Consider the following 8,320-nt stretch of genomic DNA (forward strand, 5'->3'; position numbering starts at 1 on the left):
AAGTTTAATTGATATTGTAAATTATTTATAACTTTCAAAATAGCACTTCAAATGTGGTAAATGCTCATCTTTAAAATATAAATATTGTACATATAACGGTATAAAAAATAATACAAAATCAAAACTGTCAAACATTTAATCTAAAACGAAAAATAGTGATAAAGACGAATATATAACCAGTTAACAAATACAGTAATAAATAGAAAAAATGTTCTAAAATTAAGGTAATAGATACCTCATATGCAGACCTCCTTTTTAAAGAGTATTTATCTATATGAAAATACAGAGTTGAGGTGTGGGTTCAACCCCCCGTCGTTGTTTTTTTTTAATTCTTGAAATAAGATATTTTTGATAATGATGTACTTCTTAATGTTAAATGAGTGGAAAGAGGGTAGTTTAACAACTTGAAATATTTATATTTTCTGGTTAGTAAACCTCCCTTATTATTAACACAATTTTTTCAAATTGTATCTAGATATTTAATTAATTATTTTATGAAGATATAAGCAAGTCCCAATAAATGATAACAAATATGACCGGCTCTGAACCCGCCGTCTTATTTTTTTTATCAAATCTGACACATACCTGTTTTAATTAACCAAAATGAATCTGATATTCTTTTTTATTTTAAAACTATAGGTGTTTCTAAAGTTGAATAAAGATGAATTAAATAAAATCGTACTTGAACTGATGGCAAAAATAGTTGTTGCTTTTATATACAATTGATACATTGATACAAAAGTTTGAATTAAATCGTCACTATTTTTCAAACCAGAAGGTAAATTTTCTTATTTTTTTCCATTTGTTTGAAAAATTTGATAAATTTAAATAATATAAAGCTTTAAAGCAGCATGCCCCAAAGATTTATGCTCCTTTCCGTGACAATTTTTTTAAATGTATTAAAAAGTAAAATTATTGTCAAGTGAGCATAGAAAGTAACTTACACATTGCAAAGCACTTAAAATCTACGAAAATTGCCAAAAATATTTTAGTTTATGCAAAAATAGCCCTTACTGCATTATCCACGCATTAGTAAATACAAATACTGCAAAATCAGTCATTAATTGCATAAAACATGTAAATTTATCTAGAATTGTAAAAAGTTACCGATTTTCAAATGCGTTTCTAAAACCAAATTTACAAGGAACATACATGTACCAGCAAAGTTGGCAAAACCATAACATTTTGTGTACATTTTGAAAAAACACTTTACGTGCAATATATGCAATGGCAATAATATATAAAAACAAAAGCTGTGTTATTGGTAATTTGAGTACAATTCATATCGGTCAAAATCAGGGTTATCGTTCTGAAAACATACATTTGCAAAGCAAAAATCAGTGAATATATATTCCAATTTGATGGTCATATTTTAGAGAAAAAAATGCGCAAGGGTTGAACTTATTTAATTAAATTGTTCCACTTTTGTCCTAGTTTGTCAGATCATGGTATTTTATCCTATACCTTTGACACTGTAGGTCTTGCCTGCCATGTATCAAATGCCACCATATCAGATTTAACAAAAATTCAACTCCATGAATTTGATCCCCTGACCCCAAAAGACAAAAACTGCTTTGAATGTCACAAAGATCGTATGATATAATAACGTGACTTAAGGATTTTATTGAGCGGAAACGCTCTTGAATGCACAAATACACAAGTTTACCTACCACTTAGTTTGCATGTCAGTGAATTTTTAGAAATAAATACACGATAAATTCACATTACATGTATAGATTGTCCAAGTGTGTGTTCATTGATTGTAACAATGTGTTCTTAATCCAATTTTAAATCAATTTTGTTATATCTCTTGTTAGTGGTGCACCAACGGAGTCCCTTTTCATTGCGCGAATGATTTCAAACACAAATGTATTGTTAATAACGCTGTTGGTTTAATGGCTCATCCACTAAACTTGATCATTTAAAAAGGTGCGTGCGGTTTTGGTACAAAATTCTTCTTTTGAGTGTCAGTGATTAAATATTCAAATTTTATTTATAAATATACAGTGGTTATTTTCATATATCAATATTTACATTCATGTTTCTTTTGTTGGTTTGATTTTGTTTAGTTTTACGGCAAACCAACACAATTAAGGTCATATGGCGCCTGAACAGGAAAGCTGAATCATCTCACCTGCTGGAGCTAAGGGATGCATAGACTCTAATTATTCGAACCCATTTAGTCGAAGGATACGATCACGCAGGAATAAACAGTGGCTGCAAATATGATGCCTCAATATTTAAAGGCAATCTCTCAGCGACAAAGTGGACATACATCTTTCAAATTACATAAAGACATATGTTTCATAATACGACATGTGTTAAGATTAAATTTTTTCTTCTTCTTTTCCGTTTAATAATAAATATTTATGATTCATGATCTTAGGAATATTTTAAACATTGGCGCTGACTGAGTAGCAAATACTGCAGGCGATTATCAAGCGGACAAGGATGTTCCTGCAGATTTGTTCTGCGTGTATTTTGTTGCCGCAAAGGGTAAAGGTGAATAGAACCTATTGCTTCTCTCAGTCGAAATATTATGAAAAGTAAATTTGAACAATATGAGTAATATATATTAATGTTTCTGTCTTTTTTCCTTTTTTTCTTTTTAACAAAATAGATTCAGGTGTTTTTAGGCAAAAAGAAGAACATTGTTATCAAGAATTTATCCTCGGTGCATAACAACGGCAACCAAAACAGTTTTTTGTTTGTTTAATGAATATATTTAAAGGAAGAGGAAAGGAAAAACACGACTAGTGACGATTTTGAACGTGGTTTTATTTAATTATTTATTTAGCTTATTTATGATTTCTAATATTCGTTAGAATATAATAAATGTCTCCTGCTAGATTACCCAGTACAAAACGATTTAAAGTTGTTCCCTTTTTTGCAAAGATTGGGGTCATAGATAACTGTGAATACAGTAATTAGAATACCCACATAAGAAGAATATTATCTCTGAATTTAGCGGTGACACGAAACACGGCAGAAAAATGTTTTTGTTTCGAGGTGCATATGTCAATGTTAACGATATGTAAATGTGCGTCTTGACTTAATATTTGGAACATTATAGCTTTACCATTGATATCTTGATCTATGAAATGACATGCGACGGGTAGTTAATAAGAATGCCATTGATCTCATATTCGCTGTATTATATATCGGCGATTGGTATCTTCTATGCTAAAATGTGACATTATTTCCATATCAAAGTCACTTGTCAGGAAACACATTTTTATCGAAACAAAGCAAATACTTTAAAATAGAAAAAAATGATATTATACACATGTTCAGTTGATTAAAAAACACCACCCGACGCCGAAAGCTTTTTAACGGTCAAAACGTAAGTATGGTAGCAAGTTCTTTGCAGGCAAAGTTGAAGTCAAGTCATTTTGATATGATTAAACGGACTTTATATGTTTGTTCTAAATTTGTTACGTCTAATAGGTTTGATAGGTGTGATTTTGTACAATGATTGCAATAAAATGGAGTTCTGTGGCTTTCTTTTACGGCCGAGTTTGATCTTTGTGTAACGGAACATTTATTTAAATTCATGTCCCCCACTGCCAACTTTTCCATCTTTAATGAAATGTATGAAGCTGGTCTTCATATGTCCTAGAATGGAGATACAATGCATGCTTAAAGCATCATAAGCATTTCAGTTTTTAAACAATAATGTTGTTATATGATACGTTCTGTGAACATTGTTCTATTCCTATTTGTTTATCTTCACATTTGACTTTTATTTAATTCATTGTTGTTGTTTTTGTTTTGTTTTTATCTGTTTATTTATTTTGCTAAATATATCAATATTTTGGTCGCTTATTTGCTAAGAATAATATTGCATGTGTACGAAACGCATGTTGAAAACTTGCATACAAACTAATTAGATATTTACTTATCATTCATCAAATTTTCTTAAAACAATAATTTCTTGAAAATTTACCATTCAAACTAAATATAATCATTATCATAATGCAATAGATTTTAATCGTTTATTTTTTTACCAAAACCTAGTATTTCGTTCTCTGAAAAATTTCTAAATCTTATTTTAATGGAATGCTAAAGAAAGAATTGTTTGCAAACAAATAGGACATGTATGTAAACTATCGCTAAATTGACATTAATTTGAAAATTATATTACATATTTGTGTCGGGAAATGTTTGTTGACGTTCAAACTATGTGCATCGAATATTTTTTAGAGGTAAGTATTGATAGAAAAAAATTTAAACTTGACTTTGTCAAGAACGACGCAGCAATTCATTTGAAATACGGATAACCAATTACCGGTACTCTTTGATAATATGCCTGCCATGAAACTTCCAAACCAAAACTCATTTAGATATATTAAATCAATATGTATAGTTTTATCTGTAGTATTCGTCGGAAAATAAAACCAAATACACAATTTGAAAAACATTTGGTGCTAGTGGCGTGAGAGATGTTGCACTTAAAGTATCTCTCTCATGAACAAACTCAACCAAACCGAGTCTGCAATTTTTATATAATATTGTTGTTTCTGGTGCTTCCGAGGGATCACCTTTTCCCAGATTTTGACACATAAGTGCTTTATTAATATCTGTTTTAATTAATATATTCTGTTTTCTTTGTAGACGTGATCTTGGTGCAATCTCATTTATCGCTAATTGTTATTATTTTTGGAATAATTGGCACAAATATCATTAGCTGTGTGTGATACACCTTCTTCGTGCACCAGCGTAACAAACATAAACACTGATAGAAAAAACAATGTCTTAAATATAAGTGCAGTGCAGATAATATACTCTTGCACTAACAATTTACAATAATCACGTACCAATTACTCTGCAAAAACAAATAATTTTCTTTTCTAATTAGCAAATAGGTGTACGTTTACACTTTAATGACAGAGAAGTTAGCATTCCGCCATTATCAGCGTGGTAATTTACGCGAAGAACGATTATTCACAATTCCAGGTCTATATTGATGTAATCAGAAGATTACTTGAAATGATCATTTACGTAACATGAAATGAATACTTGAAAGGGCTGTAATTCCTGCCGAAGAACCGTCAGATATACGATTAACTAGAAGTGCTTGTTCAATTTACAGAATATTAAATTGATATCTTTTACTTTAAAGCTGGTAAATTTATAATACGCATGTCTGAAAATACACGAGATTTTAATGCTAGGAAAGCTTTAGAAATAATATATTTTATCATATTTCTTGTCGACGAGCAATTAAATACTTATTGTATAAGATGCCTAATTACAGAACATTCCGAGCGATATATCAAGGAAAATTTAAGCGTTAGAAACATCAAATATAAATTAATCATATGCAATATATCTAGTGCAGGCCAAATGAATAAATCTGTAGTTATCCTTTTCCTTAATTCAAGGATATACAAACTTAACAAAAGTTTTTTCTTCTTGCAAGAAAATATGGCTCTCATATAGATTTCCACAATTTTAGAAAGGTGAAATTTTGATAAGTAACTAATTTGTTTACAATTAACTTTTTTTCACCGTCATCTTTTTCTTCATTTCAATATCCCCTAGGATTTTACAGTTCTGATTTGATATATTAATGCAAATATTGAATATCAGATTTTGCTTTGATGGGAATGACAAAATGTAATCCAAAAGCAATATTAGATTTATTTTTAGCATTCTAAAATCTTTAATGATGGAGTAATTTTTCTGAGTATAAGTGCATTTGTTAGGTTATTTCTTTTAATAATTATACCGTGTGTAGTTAAAAGTCGTGTGTTAAAATTCTAACAATTTATATAATGTTTTTCGTGGCAAATCTATTCTGACAAGCGGAATTGACAAAAGCATTTTACAAAGAAAAACAGCAACAGGAGACTTGACAAATGACAAAATGCTATGAATCCAAACAAATCTCGTATGATTCGTTATTAGTTTTACCCTGACACCCCGAAATCATAACACCATATCTCCAATGTTTATCTATTTGTATGAGTGACAAGGTATTTATTTATCCTCCTGATTCCTATTTTCCACAGATGCTGACCATTTCTCGTAATTATCACCCAGTAAACGTGTGTTTCACCTCACCCTTGAGATAATTGTTTTATATCCCCTCTATTTTGTCCTCCCTAATTACCCACGTAACACTGATGAAGTTACCTTGTTACAAAAACATTTATTCGGACATGGAGGTGATAATGTTTCTCTAGAGATAGCTCGAGTATTTGAACGAAGACAAACATATGCCTCCCATGCTATAGTGCAGATTCACCATTTGACCTTGCAATTACAGAAAATGCTCAACAAAGCTGTTGCGTGAAGAGACACATATTTTGTCAAGAAATGAACATTAGGTAACTAAAAACATTGACAATACATAAATCTTACATAAAACCCCACGAACAAATATATTTTTAATGGAGACATTAATTTACATTATTGTGTTTGTTAAAAATGACAAAGTGATGTAAAAGAATTATCAATAACGGCACATTCTTAGGATAGGAAAATCCAAATTTAACATTTAGCGATCAAGCAGAATTTCTCATTGCAACACACGCACGGATTTTTGATGATAAAAAACGTAATTTTCTTAAGCTTTATTTCATATTATGCTTAAATGTATTTATTTATTTATTATACTTAGTTACAAAAATCAAAGATATTTTTTTTAAAACATTGTGCCCCAGACTATCAATTACTTGCATGCAGTACAATATACCTAAAGATATTACTAAGGACTCAAAAAATCTTCAGCAAGAACTATATCATGTAAAAGCGCTGCAAACATCACCAGTATTTCATTTGAACCTAGTTGTAGATATTTAAAGGAAACATTTGAAGCTCGATTTTAAGCATTATGTAGAATAAATCCTAAACAAGACGAAAAATATGTAAAAATAAGTTTCATTTGGATTTGTTGCGAATAACTTAAAAGTGCTAACTCCATGTCTTCAATAAAGAATGTTCGCCATCCAAAATATATATTTGTCGTTAATAAAATAGTACATGATTAAAGGCACATTTTGTCTCAGAAATAATTAAAAGTTTTTTCTTCTTCAGGTAGGGGAAACATGTGTTTTATAATGTTTAAGTTATGATTTTAGAGCACCTTCGATTCTTACAACCTGAAGAATGAATGGCTGAAAGTGGAATAATTCGTCTTGAAAGTAGCAAAATGTAAGGAAAGTAGTATTTTGAGTTCCAAACAAAGTACTTAATAACTGTAATTTTACTAATTGCCAAAAAGCAACAGAAGCAAAAGATGGTTCATGTAATTGGCCAATGAGTACCTATTTCGAAGCTTTTTGAAGACGCCAAAAATGAACAGCTTTTGAGAAATGAAAATTAAAGCATTTCTGTGGCATAATAGGCCTTTAAAGTTCTTATCTAGATATATATTTTTGGAGTAACCTCTTCCTCTATACAATAGAATTCTGAGTACTTTAACAGTACCAGTTGCAGATATTTGTTTATATACTATAAATTTGAATGCTCATATTCTATTATTATTTGTTTTGCTCCCGGGTAGGCTTAGATTAGACAATTTGAATTATTTCCAGTAAGAATTAAATTCTTTCATATTTTCTTTCTTTTTCCTGTTTTTCTATTTGGAAATTGATTGATACTTTCGAATCATTTCAAAGATGTGTTATTTTCGATGGACATGGTGATAAACTAATTTTGTTCAGCAAGCGCCCCTTGTGCATCCATGATTGATCACTTTGATCAGGGTATGTAAAGCGTATCAATGTCAATCTTACAGACGCTTGATAAACTTGGTTGGAGACCAGTCTAAATGGCTACCGGATGTAGCTTTTCACGTGGCGACCTCTACAATTAAATTTTATCTGAACGATCAAAGTATTCTGCTATATATCATTTTGCCATTTAAGATATTTATGGAACCACTTAGCACCAAAGTATTATTGGAGATACCAACTTAATGTTAATTCAGTTCCAAAGTGACGAAATAGAAAGACATTTAACATAAACAACATCGACATATCGAGATAATTCCCAAGAAATGTACTTTGGGGGAAAATGAGAAAAATCGAAGTACAATGAATAAAAGTAATATAATATATTAAATTTGAATTCAAAAATAAAGAAAAATAAAAAATAATAATGTTTGACTCTTAAATATGAATTCTGGTGTTTTGATAAAACTTGTAAGATGAATGTGTAAATCGAGTTTATTCAAAAATATGTTATAAATACAAATACTTATAAAGTTGTTCACCTTTAATACATCAAAGATTGTTTTTAAAAGCGCAAGAACAAAACAATAGCTATACAATTGTCTCATTATACGATTTTTGCCTGTATCTCATCTACATTA

The sequence above is a fragment of the Ruditapes philippinarum genome, unplaced genomic scaffold (genome assembly GCF_026571515.1).
Source record: "Ruditapes philippinarum isolate M1 unplaced genomic scaffold, ASM2657151v2 ctg629_1_1_1_1, whole genome shotgun sequence".
Classification (NCBI taxonomy): domain Eukaryota; kingdom Metazoa; phylum Mollusca; class Bivalvia; order Venerida; family Veneridae; genus Ruditapes; species Ruditapes philippinarum.